The sequence below is a fragment of the Falco biarmicus genome, chromosome 4, assembly GCF_023638135.1.
Source record: "Falco biarmicus isolate bFalBia1 chromosome 4, bFalBia1.pri, whole genome shotgun sequence".
Classification (NCBI taxonomy): Eukaryota; Metazoa; Chordata; class Aves; order Falconiformes; family Falconidae; genus Falco; species Falco biarmicus.
In genome coordinates, this window is record NC_079291.1 from 58,889,670 (window position 1) to 58,906,816 (window position 17,147).

The window sequence follows — 17,147 nt, forward strand, 5'->3', positions numbered from 1 at the left end:
CTCAGAAGGAAGCATGCCCCAAAGATACCGGTGGTCAGAGGTCAAAGCCATGGGTGCGGTAGGAGAACATCTTGCTGTCACCCAGCACCACCACAATCCACCCTTTGTCACAGCTCTGTGCACAGTGCAGGTATAAAGGATATCACCCAAAACCACAGGGCAGAGATACACTGCATCGCTGAGGGCACAACAGATAAAATTTCTGGTACTGGCTCTGCGCCACTTCATCTCTTCATCCCAGAGCAGAAACTTGGCATCAAGCCTTTGTGCTGCTCCTGGTTGTGATGTAGGTCGCAGGGCTTTCCAGAAAGCGAAGAAATGAAGATTTATCTTTTGGCCATGGCCATTTAATATCATTAGAGGAGCCCTGCAGAGAGCAGTTCGTCAGCCATTTGCCTTTCTTTGGCATTCCCAGTCATGAAAGCCTAAATCCAGGCTCCGCTCCAGAGCTACAAAGCTAGGCAAACCCTCCTCAGTGAAGAGCAGTCCGCCCAGCCTCCAGCAAAGTCTGACAGGCTAAATCATTTCCAGACCCAGGAATGCTGAGGACAATTGCTTTTTCCCTACCAGCAATAAGTGCCTCTGAGCCATGGTACCCTGGACATAAGCTATGGTCAATCACCATGAGGTTTTAAAGAGCTCATTCTCCCTTTTTTTCCCCTCGTGCGCTGTGTAGAAGTGACAGCTTTGGGTTTGCTGAGGGTGTAGAAGGGAACGAGCCCACACACACACTAACTAGCGAGGCACATGCAGCTCGTAGTCAGGCTGGGGTTTGATGCTGTTCCCTTCCTTCACCTGTATCATTAATAAACTGTTTTGATCTCCCAGTACCTATCAGATGGGCTTTTGCAGACCGTGGTAACAGAGCTAAGAAAAATGACGGTTGTTCTTCATTTAGAGTATAAATAACTGAACATTTTCAATGCACTTCAGATCTGTGAAACCACTAGATTTCTTCTGTTGGGCTGGTTGTGATAAAGAGAGCAACAGACAGAGCAAGGGAGCTTCTGAGTTTCCTCCTAAGTGAAAACGCTCCACCTGCTACCACAGTCACACTGACGGGCACAACTCGGCGCAGTCCCCTGGAAAGTCAAGACCAGCTCTTGCACATCCCCAAGAGGGGTGGATCAGATCTGCAGAGCTGAACGTCCATCCTGGGAGCTGTATCCCAGCTGATGCAGAGGGAAAACGAGCTTGTTTCGGCTCCCCAGCACCTCCAGAGCGCCCTGGCTTTTCCAACCTGTGTGTCACAGCCTGCATGTTTAAGAGGTCCTGCCTCAGTCAGGACCATGTCAGTAATCACAGGGACACATTGCAATCGGGGCCACTTTCTGTTTCATTTGAAAGAGGAAAAAATAGGACAAGCAGATGCAAATGGACACACTGATCTCTCTAAAAAGTCATTTACCCAAAAGACACCATTTGCAGCCAGAGGACAGTGATGCAGCTATTTTTAAAAGACTCCTAGGGAAAAACAGAAAGTGGAGAAGATACAGGAGATAACCACAAGGATGATTCATAGGCGTGAGAAAAGTCCTTGCAAAACTTAAAACCTGAATCTATTAACAGAAGGAAAAGTTAAAGGAGACTTGACCAAGGTGTGTGAGAGCCTACCCAGGGAGATAACCCTGGGTACTGGTGGGCTCATTAGCAGGGCAAAAATTCAAGAGTGAAAACTAAACCTTTATGAATTTAATCTGGAAATCAGAAACACATAAGGGGAATGGAGCTGGACTTAGGGAAATGGCAGGTTCTTCCTTTCCGACAGCAGCAGGTGCAGACAGGCAGCTACTAAACAAATACGCACAGGTTGGGGGTTGCCAAGCACAATTTCAGCAGGAGTAAGAAGGCAAAAAGCAGCGACCTGCTTCGTACTGTCCACATGTTGCACCAGCACCTCCAGTCTGCCAGACCTGCCTTCAGCTCATGGAAGAGGCACCAAAGCACGGGGATCAAACTCTTCTGAAATGCTACGAATCTTTTCATGGCTGCTGGGTTATGAACACATTTCTGTGTTTACATCAGGAATAACCTGGTGAACTGCTCTGCCATCCATTTATACCCTTCACTGAGTATTTGGCATTCTTTGCATAGTCCCCTGCCAGGGGAGGCTTCTGCCTATCCAAATATTTACGTGGGTGTCATCACTGGAGTATCTGAACATTTACTTTTCTTTAAACAACCTCCCCTTAGGTGAAGCAGCTTTGTTCCTGGTCATTAAGAACATCTACAGCAGGATGCAGACTGGGCTAAAGCAGCGTTGCTCGTGCTGTAACAACATAAAACTGGCTTTTTAACGACTCCAGGTAGCCTGCATTCCTATTTTATGCCTTTCAAGAGAAACCAGGTCAATTGTGTTTCATGCTGCAGAGATTGCCTACAAAACAGAGGAAAAAAAAATAAAAAAGAAAAAAAAATAAACCTGGTGGTGAACATACTTACCGCAGCAGTGCTGCACCTGCCTGCATGGTTTCTTTACGTCCTTTCTCTGGGAAGAAGCACTATAAACTGGCCCTGGCAATGCAGATGTGAACAAATCTCGATTAACCCAGTGGCAACCGGTAAAATCTGTGGTGCCTGGGCTTTCCCTGGCCACCAGAGCAGCACAAGGGCTGTGTTTATCACTGACATGTGCTGGCAGCCCCATTCCTGCTCACGCAGCCGTGAAGACTTCCAGAAGCGATCAGGAAAATGGGGTGATGGCCACAGCTTGGTGTTAGCTTCAAGGTCGGCTAATGCAGGCGCTGCTAAATCCCTGCTGAGACTAATATTTACTGCAGCCTCTCAAAGGCTGCACTGCACACAAATATGCACACTCACACACGTACCCATGCACCTCCAACTCTGCCTACGGTAAATCTCTCAAAAGCATCCATCTGTCGTTTCTGTGGGGAAATCCAAGAAAACTGTGTCAAAAATGAAACAACAGTGGACTCAAGGTCTCCTGAGTGCCTGGTGTAATTTGGTGTGACCTCTGTTGATCGTGCTGCTCTCCGAATGGCTTTTACAACACTATGGGAGAAAGATCCAGCCTGTCCCAAGAAGAAATGTCTACGTCTCTAAAAAGCAAGAACCAGGTTTGATACAAGAGGCCACACAATTGTACAGTGCTCTGAAAGAATCAATTTAAACGGAATATGGGCAATTCCTGGGTTCAAACTAACCAAAATCAGTACTGTCTCCAGTTCAAGTGCCCCGAGTTTTCAACACCTCATCTTCAGACAACATCTTTTATACCTTCCAATTCTTCTCTGCCCCATTCACTGGCTCAGTTTGGTCTTGGGATTTAAGTATCATCATCTAGCTCTAAGGGCACTTCACTTTTATACAAAGCAGCTTCAAAAATCACAGTGCAGGCTTGAAACCAGACAGGCTCCTCCAGACGAGAAGGACTGTTATTCCCTCTCCAAGAAATAAAACCTCTAAGCAGGGGAAGAAAGGTGAAAAGACAGTGTGCTGGCACCCAAGACACAAGAGATATACCACTGAGTATTTCCTTCTGGAGGCTAAGAAGAGCATCCAGTAGGAAATTCTCCTCCAAAGGACCAGAAGAGTTTCATATTAAAGCATTTGAACTTTTCAGGCTTTAATTCAATTTCTCATTGTTCAAAGCTCAGGCAAGGATGCAGGACATGCTACAGTGCTGGTGCTGGCTTTTCTTGGAGGCTTCTTCTAGGAAGCACAGAGCTCCTGCACTGGCATAACACTGGTTTGATCCCACTGCTGATCCCACCCATCACCAGCGTAGCTCAGGAAGCACTATTGGAGGTTGGGGTTTTGCAGAAAAATATGCCAAATGCCATCGATTCGGAGCTTCTAGTCCTTGCAAGTCTCTGCAGCCCCCCTCCATGTACTTCATTTAGCAAGAGAGAGAGCTCTAACCCTGCTGGGTGTACAGCACAGATATGAGATGGAAAAAAAGAGGTGAAAAGCAACACGCATATTAGTTGCTGCATTGGAGTAGGATTAGTGGCAAAAAAGAGGGTGTTCGGGGTCTAGTCCCTCACTGCTGACACCAAGGAGGACACAAATGTTATAGGGGTGTTTCCAGCTCCCACCAGCTCTCCTGGGCTCGCGATGTGACACCATGAGGCTGCTGAAGACCAGACTTATCATTTTTCAAACCAGCTCGTCACAGTCAATGAAAGCCATGGAGAGCAAAGCAGCGCTGAGACGTTTGCGTGTGGTTGTTTGCTTATTCTGAGTAGGCTGATTTTTTTCCCTTCCTGTTCCTCTCAGACTCTGAGTTTTCACACATTAACCCCTAAGAGAGCTCAAGTGAGGAAGGTTTTGATCCCAAGATCAAGCCACCATGGCCCTGCTTGGTTCACACACCTCCTTTCATCTCGCTCCAGCGGTGCATCCCACCCCTTCCCACCCTCCCTCCCTGCCTGTGTCAGCAGTGCCGGGGGAAAATCTGCAGAGCTTCATCTCTACTCCTCTTCCTCTCCTCCCCCGGTAATTCCCCTACCAAAAACCTGAGGTCTCTGTCCTCCCCATCGGATGCTCACTGCCCATTTCAAGAGCAGGGGGGCAGTGACCCACTTTGCTGTTCTGCCCCCCCCTTCCCCAGCAGTCCCCCTTCCCCACACACGTGGGATCACCCTCCCCTAACCCATTTTTCCTTTCTTTGAGCAGCCATCAAAGGATTCTTTCCTTTGTGAGAAGTTTAAGGAAATTCCTAATTTTTCTGACTTGAAACTCTGCAGACTGTGTCTGTCCTGCTTTCTCCATCACCACCTAATGGCACGCGAGAAAACAGCATTTGGATCCCGCTGAATTCTGTATCCCCAGTGTTAGGGGAGCAGGTTCCCACAGGGGACTTTGTGTGCAGCTCTGTCACCCTGCATTTGCTCGAGAGACCAGTGCCCGTGCACAGCCCCTGCCAGAACAGCCCAAACTGGTCCTGACGCACCAACCCACCGACAGAGCAGACTTCCCCAGGGACACCAACCAGACATTAAAAATCATTATTTCCATTTTACTTTAGGGAACAGAGACCCAGAAGGGCAAAATGGTCAAAGGACAGAGGCAATGCAGCGCTGGGAGGAATTAGCTTGGGCCTTTCAGTGCTGCCGAAGCGGGAGAGCTCCCTCCCCGTGTGCCTGCTTGCTGATGTGCGGAGCCACTCCGGGACTGCTGAGTACAGCCAGGCCCTTCTGAATTCATCTGTACAGGCATTAAATGGCGCTGGGCAAGGACCTTCTGCCTCCCCCTTACACCAAGGCAAAGCCACCAGTCACAAGGTCCAGTTCTTATACAGATCCTCACCTTGATCACAAGGAGTTACCCTATCTGCCTCACCTGCCCACGAGCAAGGCAGCTAAGCTTGAGCTGCTTGACCTTTTTCTTTTTTTCCCCAAAAAATCTTCTTCCCTTTTGCACTGCTTCCAGCCATGCTCTAAATGTGCCACTCAAAGAACACCGAAAACATAATTTTCCTGACATGTTCCTGCAGACAGATGTGATGATGCTATATGGTTTATGTGGTCTCCAACATGCAACGTGTCTGTAAATCCTGCACCTTGGTTCAGCAGATTTTTGGTGCCAGGAGGTATTTACTGCCCTAAGACAATTATGTAATGATAAGCTTAAGTGAATATTTAACACCAAGAAGCCTGACTTAGTTAGCAATGGAACCCTAATCAAGAACATACACTGAGAGATCTATCTCCAGAGGGGACAGTACTTGTGTCATGGAGAAATAGAAAGCCAGAAGTTTTCTGTCTTGGCTCTTTCTCCCCATAAACAGCATAAGATTGCATTTTTTTAGCAAAGGAAGTTAAACCTAACTCAGGAGTGACCTATCTCTCTTACCAAAAAAACAAAGCTGCAGGCAGCCAAAGCTGTGTCCGGGCACCCTTGACCACTGACTCCTTCTCACCCAACACAATCACACACCTTGCCCAGAAAAGTGGACATTTGGCTCCCTGGTTTGGGTGTCAGCCGTGCCAGACCTGTCACCAGCTGTCCAGACAATACCACTTTGCTGGGGTGCTCCTTGGCATCACCAAACAGAAACCATCCTCTGGCAGGCACAAGAAGAGCTGTGCCTGGCTGATGGGCAGCTCAGATTTGCTCTTTTGGGAGGTAACAAAATACTATTTTCCTCCCCACCATGCACAGCAGCTAATTAGAACATCTTCCCTCCAGGGATCACCCAGGCTTAAACATTTCCCTGGATTAAAAACAAAAACAACACTTGGCACTGACAGGCACAATGAAGGGACAGTGACAGGTCTGCCAGAGCTGAAAGCCACTGGCAGTGTAAGGAAAATGCCAGGATACGAGGCATCTCAAGGATGTCCTGTCCCTTGAAGGGTGAAATACAGGGAGAGAGCTTGCTTTGCTACAGCTAAGCCTCATCCCAGGCCTCCAAAGAGGGAAATTATCCATCCTCAAGAGCCCAGCTCCATTACACGTGGGCAATGGAAACTCCAAGACCTGTTCCACTGCCCTCCAGTCCCAGTTATCACAATCTCAGAGAAGCCAGAAGAGGAAAGGAAGGAAAGAGTTGTGAGAAGGAATCAGGGCTCTTAGTTTGAGGCACAGCGGTGGGGTAAAGGAACTGGGGGCATAGGGGTAGCATCCTGAACTCAGGTGTGACTTGAGCCACCTCTTTGCTGCTGCCCACGTTGCTCAGGGTGTTGGCAATGCCATCACCCTGGGTAAAGGGGAGAAAAGGCAGACCAGGGACATCTGGTCTACTGCTCGGTAGCTCAACGACCAGCCTAACAAAGCTGCTGGTTCTCTTTCCACCTTCGCTACAGCACAACCCTATGACTGTGGCTCTCACCCATGCCTCGGTTTCCCCTGTTTGAAACTCGTGGTGTTGATCATGACCTGATGAAAGTGAAACATGGTGATGAGTGCTGTCAGCACTGGGGTCAATACCCTCCCATCACAATTCTGTTCTGTTCAGGATCCCCAACTAGTGATGATGCTACAGGAGGAAGAAACTAGCAATGTCAGGAGACACGTGTGGCTTCAATTCCACACTCCCTCAAAGGAAGGCACTTGCTTTTCCTCCATCCTTTCTATGTTTCCAGCAAGAGAAAGCATACCTTGTTTATTTGTTAAAACTACTTATGGCACTTTGCATCATTCTTGCTAAGGCAGAGGGGTCTATTCCACCACCCACAAACAAGGTTAACTTTGCTTTCTCCTAACAACAATTTCACAGTTCTAGTTTTTCATCAGGACTTTGAGTTACAAGTTGCTGTGCTTCACAGGCAAGGAAAGAGCAGGTTTTCCCTGTTCGGTCATGTCTAACATGGGTGTTTGTTCCTCGCTTGTTAGGAATGAAGAAGGAAAACAAGGAACACATTTACCTTGGTCAAATAAAAACTAGCCCAGTCCTCCCCTGCTGCTACAGAGCAAAGAGAAGGGAAAGCACCAGCACCCTGGTACCTTTTATATTCGCTTTGTACAGACGTAACTGATAGTGAAAATAGAAGGGCAATCCATCACCTGCTGTTTGCTAATGGCATACGTATTTCTGTCACCTCAGGACCCATTACACTTGAGCTCAGCTCTGCAGTGTTAAAGTGTAAATTTATACTCCCATTGCCAAAAGCTGCACGGGGCTGGTGGAGCCCCTGGCAGAACTGAAGGTAGTTTACAGCCTGGTTTGGGATTTAGCTGCCTGCAAAGCTCCCCAAGGGGCTGCTGGGGCTGGAGCTGGGAGGATGCTGGAGTCCACCATAGCCCTAACAGCCAGGTTTGGGGATGAGAAACAGATGTTGTGATGAACGAGGTCAGGATTTTATCTGGCAGCTCCAGTTCTCCCCAGTGACATTGGGATCCTCACACCAGCTTTGAGAGTCCTTGTCCAGCCGTGGCTAAGCCAGCCTTACACATAAAATCCAGCTGAGCACACACTGCTATCCCCTCCCTCAATGTAACCTTCTGAACCTCGACCCTGGGGCGGGCTGTGGTTTCCTAAATCCAACATCAGGAGGCACACAGAGGGTGTCCCAGGCAAGTTTCCTTGCTCTTCTTTCTCATTCATTTCTGAGGGGTCAAAGGGACTGGTTTTATTGTCGCTATTTATAGCTATTCCAGATAACCTCTAGAGATAAAGCCCTTTCCAGAACACATCTTTAACACAAGATCCCTGGTCCCAAGTAATAAAACTGGGGAATATTTTTCCTATGCAGAAGTTCAGGTTTTGTAACCTGCATTTTCACTTTCCCTATCTCTGTTGTCTCTGCCTTCATACACTCGCCCAGCCCTCCTGACACCCAGGATTGGATTCAGAGGTCAGCTTCAACCCTGGCTTGATCATGACCTGCCACACTCTTCCCTAGGATTTCCTTCCAATGGCATCTCTCTCAAACTGCTCCAGCTGCAAATATTGAGCAGCTAAATCCTGCCTCTAGCTCACACGTAGACTCCTTCATTTGCACATCCAAATGAAGCTGTCTCAATCTGCCAAGTGCCTCCCACCTTTAAAGTAGAGTCAGTTGCTTTCATGCAAATGTAAACTTCCATGGTTTGGGCTTCCAAGATATTCCTCCTGGCCTCCAGCTGCCTCTGCAGATGGATGCTGGTCTCTTGTGAACCCTGTGTCACACCTGCCATTCCCATGCAAATGTATTAGATAGCATCCCAAATGGTGTTTGGCAGCTCTGTACAGGCAGTGGAATCACACACGAGATCTGCAGGGTAAGGGAGCTGAAATATGTGCCACCAGTGTCTGTTTCTCTGCAGTCAAAGGAGTCCAGGGTGGCTGGTTTAGACTTGAAATTACATTTTTACATGTTAGGTAAGATTAATCATCTGCTGAGAATGCTGGGCTGTTAAGCCTCAACAAGAGAAAGCTCTGGGGGGACCTTGTTAATGTATACAGATACCTGAGGGCTGGGGGCAGGGGGGGGGGGGGCGGGGGGCGGGGGAGTGATATGTGTGAAGAAAACGGAGCCAGACTCTCCTCGGTGGTGCCCATTGACAGGACAAGAGGCAACAGGCACAATTTAAACATAAGGAAAAACCTTTCCACTGTGAGCGTGTTCAAACCCTGGAGCAGGCTGCCCAGCAAGGCAGCAGATTTTCCATCCCTGGAGACGTTCAAAACCTGACAGTGCACATCCTGCTCTCACTGAGCCTGGCTTCCCCAGGGGAACTGGAGCCCTCCAGAGATTCTTCCCAGCCCAGCTATCCTATGACTCTGCGCATCCTGGCCATTCCTAGGGCATGGCCAGAGATCTCAGGGAAGTGTCCAAAGTCTCCCAACTCTACCTGACATCATTTCTGATGAAGAAAGAGGCCAGACTCAGACACATAAAGCATAAGGCAGGTGCTGGCTTAAGAACAGCTCAGTGCCCCACTGACACTCTACTTAACTAAACTAAACAAATCAAAAGTATGGCCCCAAGGTGTGGTTATTATTTTGTTTGTTTCTTCAGTTTGATTCATATGAAGTAAAGCAGTGGGCTGAGCTGCAGCCCAGCAGGGAGGAGTTTGCATGGCAAGAAGGCGAGGGGTTGGGGTGCATGCCCAGGGGTGGCATGTAAGGACACAAATGGGTGTTGGAGGCTGTAAATCTGCTCAGGTAGCAATGGAAGAGGGTGCAAGGAGAGAGACACTATGGTGGGAAATAGTGCCTCTAGTAAATTAGTCCTCAAACCATCCTTTGGTCTTGGAAAGGTGTCGCTGGAGGTGTCCAAAGCACAGCCCATGAGTTCTCCAGCCTCTAGCACCTGAACCCAACCCCTGGCCCTTTGATTCTGCAAACTAGAAGAACCATTTTGTTTACCACGATGGTTTTACAGATCAACTCACCTCACCGTTTCCTTTTTATGTAGCAACCTCACTCCTGGGTTCCCACCCACACCCACAGTACACACATACTCGGACATGCATTTCTCACACACCAGCTCCCGTAAGCAACAGGCAAACACACCCAAACAAGTATGCACCCAAGCACTCTCATGGTCCACCCAAGAAACGTGAAATTGCTGAGTTCACCTTTTTTGCTAGCTTCCCAATTTGATCAGATCACTCTCATTTAGCTTTCTCCGCTGAGTCCTCATCCATTATCTCATTTAATTGCAGCATTTCTGAATCAATGTCATTTCACCAATTTCTAAGGAGTCGCTCTGGATCTAAGCAGGTCAAACAGATCGGAACCAGTTGGCAGTTTCGTTAAATGTTCTCCCTTCAAATCAATATGTAATAAATGAGAGGGATACTTGAGACTGAATACAATTTCTCCAGAATGGAAGATACTTCATTACAACATGACTGTCTGCTCGGTTTCCTACAGCCAATTTGCAGTCTTTTAAAATGATAATAGATATAATTTAAATCAAAAGAAAGCAAATATCCCATGTGAAAGATAATGCAATAGTGCTCTTGGCAAACCTCCCTTTGGAAAGATAAATGGATTTCATCAGTATTTTTAAAGGATTAATCCAAGTTCTAGAGGCAAAAGTTGCATTTTGAAAGAAAATTCAATTTAAGGGGGACCTGGTCCTGGGCTACCTGCTCTAGGTGGCCCTGCTCGAGCAGGAGATGTTGGATGAGGTGACCTCCAGAGGTCAACCTCAACCATCTGTGACACCTCCCAGTACAAACCCAGAGAAGCAAAGAATTACCATATCATAAGATGCATCTTCACACTGCTGTCAGCTCATGAATATGCGTCAGTCTTGCAGTACTTGTAGTTTTTCTAAAGCTTCAGATCTTGAAACTGCACAAGAATGTAAGTAGATGCAGACTCAGCAGGCCAAAGCCATTGAAGCTTTATCCCTTCTTGTGATTTCTGCTTGGGATAACTGATGATGTAAGGAATGGTCCCACTGTCACCTCATCCTCCCATTCAAACCAGGCTGCAGCTGCTCGACTTATGAAATGGTAAATTGATCCTGGAAAAATAAATCCAAAGGTAAGGCCCAACAATAGCAATAAGAAATAGCTAAAGAGAGAACTTCATTTACAGAGGATAAGCCACAACTGGCCTGGACTGGCTTTAGACTGTGGTGACAGACTAGACTATAAACCTCCATATAAAATAGGAAACCAGTTGAATGAAACACCCCATTTCAGCAGATTCCAGAGGAACTGAGCAGCATTAACCCCACCAGGTGTGTGGGTGCTTACTGATGACTTTGGCATGCGAGACAGCTCTGTATTTTGAAGGAGATGCATTTTTGCTCATAATGATCTGAGAAAAGAGAGTGAATCACTGATTGAACTCCTGGTGTTCTCCACATCCTGCAGAGCAATGCAAACTGCCAGCTTCAACACTAGCCATCAGCTGGGATTGATGTACATACACAAGCCAGAAAAAGAGTGTATTGCTTTGCAAGTTGTTGATGTTTCCTTTTAAAATACCTGTTTGAGGGGTTTTATTTGTTGACTAATGGATTCCCTCATCAGTGGCAGCCTCTCAGCTTTAATGTTGATTTTCTGAATTTCTCAGCAGAAGCCAAACATTGCCAAGTCATGCAGAGAAACAGCATATGAAGATGAGGCCGACACAAGGCCCTGAAGGATGTGGGATTTTTCACACTGTAACTGTGGTGGTGAAGACATTTGAGCAGCAGAGACACTCTCCAGAGCTTTGAGGCCACAACAAAGTAGCAAATCCCTTTTAATGTTACTATAGGAAACTTTGGAGGAAACCAAAGTTCTACAAGACCATGCCATATACCTGCAAGAAAATAAGCATAGCTACTAGCACAGAGCAGACTTAGCTGGTTAATATTATCACTGTTATCTCCACCTGATAATGCAGCTGGGTCTGGCCCAGCATAGTAGCCTGTCCTTCCATCCACACCTGCTATAAGCAGAGGCTGTGGGGAAAGAGAGCATCCTCACACACGAGAGCCTGCCACAGTTGGGAGCCAGCCACAGCTGGGAGCCTGTCACAGTTGGCTTTGCATGCTCAGCTTGGCATGAGGACAGTGAGCTTGGCTTTGCTTAGAGGAAATGTTCCAGGAGATCATGGGGATAAAAGCAAGAGTTATTCTGGGAAATCCACACGTGTTTTGGCTCTGGTCCTCAAGGAAGAAGGAAACACAGGGCAGTAGACTCACTAAAAAAGCAGATCAAAGTTTCACAACATAGAGGTTAGCTTCAAACAGAGCCACAGCTGGGTTTTCTTAGATAAGCATGAATAACTAGAGTGGATGGAGTGAGAAAAGGCTTGTCCAGCTACCTGTGCTACAACAGTCATAGACAAGTGAAAGGTTAACAGAGGGTGCTGGAAAAAACAGACTTCAAGAGAAAGGTTTTTCAAATAAAAATAATTTCAGGTTGGCTCCAGCTTTACAGAAAAGACGGAGATGAATTAACTCCCCCCAACAAAATCACATGCCCAGCTAGTGCCAAGATGTGAATGAGACTGGTGCTATTTTCTTGGGTAGAAAGAGCAAGTTTATGCTTGGCCATGTCAGGTCTGCAAGATGATGGACCTGTGAAATATGGAAACAAACAACCTCTTCTTCCACACATGCACACAAACACAGCCTCTCATGGATATGTAACTCTTTACATACCTACACAATGCATATATGTCTGTGCATGCGTGCCTTTCTGTCACCCATGGCTCCCTCCATCCCTCACAGAGGTCTGCTAAATGCAGTCCAGCTACAGATCATCTTGTAATAGTGCAGCCATCCAAGCAGGGAAGAGGAACATGTACCTTCAAAGTGCTGATGTGGACGGCCACAGGAATCTATATAAAAAGACTTCAATATGAAAAAAAAGGTAACTTAAAAAAAAACCAGAGTGAGCATCTGCAAGGACAAGTAGAAAGTATTTCATTGTTTAAGCTGCTACCATCACTGATGTCCTGGACTTACATGCAACACGCAGACCACAACTGCCACACAGCAGGGAATTCTCAAACTCAGTGGCCAAAGAATGCAGTTTAAACATCCCCTCCAGTGACTTAAATTGGTCTAGGTAAAATACCAACAACACGGGATTAGATTCTGGTTTTCCTACAGAAATGGCCACCATAGCCAACTTATTCCTGCTGTGGCCTCCAAGTGTGGACCAAATGACTGCACCTCTGGAATGTTCAGAATGCCACCAGGCACAGAGCACCCCACACGAGCGTCGCAGGGGGCTCTGAGGGCACAGCGACCGCCTGGAGTTTGAAATGTCTCCTCTGTCCTGTTAGAAAAGGAGCGGTGGTTCCCCCTACCCCAGCTGAGATGGCTCCTTTCCCCATCCACTGTCCCAGAACAGAAGATCTGGGATTTCAGTATAAATTTTCTCTTGGTGATGTTTTTCAAACTTTAAAACCGAGACAATTTAGATTCTGGTGTATGAGGCTCAACTCATGCACCTAAACGCAGATATCTAATGACATCTGAGCAATGCTGGCACATCTGACATGTCAACACAGGGCTGGAACATAACCTACAGGGGACCCAAACCCTCCTGGGCTGGCAGCATGGGACCAGCGAGGAAACCCTCAAATGGCATTAGACACTGATATACAGACGACCGAATCTCAGTGTGCCTAAGTTAGGGAAAACAAATGCTCAAGACACAAATTCACTTGGCTCTTTACCAGAACCACATTAACATTCAGATGTTTATCACACCACTTATGCCACAAATCATTTCTTTTTAAGCGCTGCTTTTATATGCTTTGTAGAAATCTCTTTATAGAAGAAAACCAGCAATTATGTTAAGCTCTCTTCAAGTAATTCAAGCCTTTATCAGCCCAGTTCCAGTGTCTGCTTGTCTAGGACGTGTACTGTCCCACTTTGTTTGAATTTTATGAGTCTAATAAGCAATCTTCAAACTGACAGGTATTGACTAAGTTTCTGGACAGAAAGCAATGCATCCACGTCATCAAAGACCACCCAAGATGCTAAGTGATAGAAAGACTATCAAGCACCTTTTAAATTTAAAATCAGAGAAGTCTCCCTTAGTCTTTAGAGCCACCCAGTTCCTTCCCTTCATGTGTTAAACAGGGCCAAAGAGGGCGAGCTTATACCTTTTATTAGAGCAACCGTCATATCTGGGGGAAGAAAGAAGAAAAATTTCTGAACATACAGTTCCTCCTTCAGACCCAAACCAAAACATAAATATGGAAGCTAAATTTAAGATAAGAGGAAATGCTCCAAATCTAATTACATTGGACATTTAGGCAAGCTGAAAGAAGCAAGTAGTTAGCACCAGCAGACCTCAGGTAAGGCTGTAGGCTTATTAGCCATCATGATTGAGATACAAAATGATGGGATGGGAAGGGAGAGAGCAGGAATATAATTAATTATTAATTTACTGCCTACCACTGCCAGAGGGAATGAGATACGGGGGGTGGGGGTGGTGTAATACACCATACAATAAATGCTTATTGATTTTCCACATCTGGTAGATTTATATATTTCACTTGATAGGCTTATGTTTCAACAGATTGTATAGGTCTTCCCCAGGGACGAAGATTGAGTGTTCAGAGACAAAAGGGTCATGCCTTGAAAAATATTCTCTCGCAGGCACCAGAGGGTTTCTGCCTGTACTATTTTGCCTATCTGGTTCATTCTGGCTGGTTTTTTCATCTTGACAGGGTCTCTGGCAGCACTTGGTGCTCTGAACGAACTCTGTTCCTTTCTGGTGTGTGTTTGTACAGGACCTGGTACATTTTGCTAGTCCTGTACTCATGGTTACGTACAGGTAAGCTTTGCATTTGCTTCCTTACCTCCATTGGGCTCCTGAGCCTGCACTGGTCCATGTGACATCTCTAAATTGTGCAAGGAAGGATGGAGGAGGCATCTGGAGACTTGTAGCTGACCTTTCAGTGATATCTTCTTTTAGACTATATTCTTCTGTGAGGCTAATTCTTCAATGCTATCCTGCCACCGCTCTGGCACAGGTTGATATGCTAAACCACAGACACACACAGAACCATCCAGGAGTCCACTGCTGCTCTGCGCTGCAGCCAAGGTTGGCTGGGTATTCAGGCAGCTCGTTTGGAAGGTGACATCTCTTTCCCCAGACAAGCAGCTGGGTGGGCTTCCTTTGCAGACCAGAGAGGTGGGTCCCACAAGCTGTCTCTGTACAATGAAACCTGGTGGCCTCCACAGCTCAGATGGCCTCAGCAGTATTACACAGCACTTCAGTGGGGGTTTGGGTGGTTCTGTGGTTTAACTCCAGCTAGCAACCAAGCACCACACAGCCGCTCGCTCGCTCCTCCCTCACCAGAGGGATGGGGAGGAGATTCAGGAAAAAGATAAAACCTGTGGGTTGAGATAAGAACAGATTAATAAGTAAAATAAAATATAATAACAACAATAACAACAACAATTGTAATGAGAAGGACAGAGAGAGAGAGAAAGGAATAAAATACAAAAGGGAAAAAACCCATATGATGCACAACACAATTGTCACCACTCAGTGACCGATGCCCAGCCAGCCCCCAGGCAGCGATCGCCAGCTCCCTGCCCTCTTCCCGCAGTTTATATACTGAACAGTATGTTCTATGGTATAGAATATCCCTTTGGCTACTTCGGGTCAGCTCTTCCGGCTGTGTCCCCTCCCAGCTCCTTGTGCCCCCCCAGCCCTCTCGCTGGTAGGGCCAGAGAAACTAAGAAGTCCTTGACTTAGTATAAACATTACTTTGCAATAAGTAAAAATATCAGTGTTATCAACATTATTCCCATACTAAATCCCAAACCCAGCACTGTACCAGCTACTGAGAAGAACATTAACTCTCTCCCAGATGAAACCAGGACAGGTGGTTGGTGGGTCTGAAGGTGTCAGTGGTGTCCACGTGTGCTATGGGGGTTTTCTGCATGGGGTGAGTCAGAGCTGGTTGTTCTTCATGCTGATTGTGGGGTGCAGAAATACTGGGGTAGTGGGAGGGAGAAGGAGGACAGGAAGGATGGAAATGGGTCAGTCACAACTCAATACTAACAACAGTGACCAAGAGTAACCAAGAAATTAAAAAAACCAAAATGTTTCAATACTGTTATTATTTATTACATCACATTTAAGATACAGTGTTAGGGTATTTGTTGTGTCCTTTATAGTGCAGTCAAAGGTAAATTTGGCAACCCCAAAGCTATGGTCATGCTAAAAAGTATCACATGCTGCCATCCCAACTGACTTTTAACTTCCTAAATCAGCTGAACAGGAAGATAATGAATTGCTGGAGAGGGAAAGCAACTGCACATCGAGCAATTGTTTCATTTGCTTTCTCCAGCTTATGAATCCAACTCTCCAGTGGCACTTTGCCCAGTTCATTTTACTTTAGCAACTGGTAAATGAATATGTGATCAGGAAGCATTTCCAATAAATATAATTACTCTGCTGGGGAGGGCTGTGGCAAATGCAGCCCAGCAACATTTTATATGAAACAATAACAAGGGAGAGAAGAAATTAAACAAGGAGGATATTCTCAAGAAATTCCAGCTTAATTTGCTTCTCATGGGCTAAAGGAAACCGTGTTCAGGTCCTAACCTGGTAGAAATCAGGGAACGGCTCCTTTAGCCTTGGAGATAATTTCCTCCAGTGGATCTAAACACCCTGCTGTTGCTATGATTTCTCGTTAGGGGAGTAAGTTGCAGGTGGAAATTAGTCCTTTTAATGCAGCAGCCACTAGAGGCTCCCCTGAGAAGAGGGTGCAGCTGTGCAAGGTGCTGTACACACCACATCTGCTGACACAACGGCTGTGGATTTTGCCCTCAAGCATTTGGGCACTGAAACTATGGCAGTGCACTCTGTCATCACTTGCTCACAGATTGCGAGCCACAATCATAAAGTGTGGGCTCTCTCTGGGCAAATATGGTATATGTAATAAAAACTTACCTGACCTAAGTTCATACAGTTCAAAGGCACTCCTGAAAATCCTGCATATAAGTAAAGAAGAAACGGAGGATAAGAGAAAGGCATAGCTTCTTAGAGATCAGATTATTCCTTTCTCTTTAAATGTGCCTGTGAAAATATTGCTATTCCACAACAGAAGCAAATTAACCTAAGATGGTTTGGTTGTGATTTTTTAAAAATAAATCCTATTCAGGGTCGTTCAAATGTTCCCACAGCAATAAAAAGGAATGTTGTATCAAGACTTCAATTTCCTTTTTCTTTTATTGCCAAACTGGAGGTTTCAAAATGCTCTGTCTGGTGTTTTTGAGTGTAATTTCATCAGAATAGGCATGCTCCCACTGAACTTTTATTTGACAGAG

The 17,147-nt window shown here is 46.3% G+C and overlaps 1 long non-coding RNA gene across 1 annotated transcript; it reads right to left on the reverse strand.

The window, feature by feature from the left end:
- Positions 1 to 10,477: 10,477 nt before the first annotated feature.
- On the reverse strand, positions 10,478 to 16,911 carry LOC130148712 (uncharacterized). Its single transcript, XR_008821630.1, has 5 exons — positions 16,771 to 16,911; positions 15,650 to 15,809; positions 14,663 to 15,200; positions 12,504 to 12,695; positions 10,478 to 10,868 (listed from the first exon to the last, which is right to left on the reverse strand). It is a non-coding gene; the product is annotated as an uncharacterized LOC130148712 (long non-coding RNA).
- Between the last annotated feature and the right edge of the window lie 236 nt (positions 16,912 to 17,147).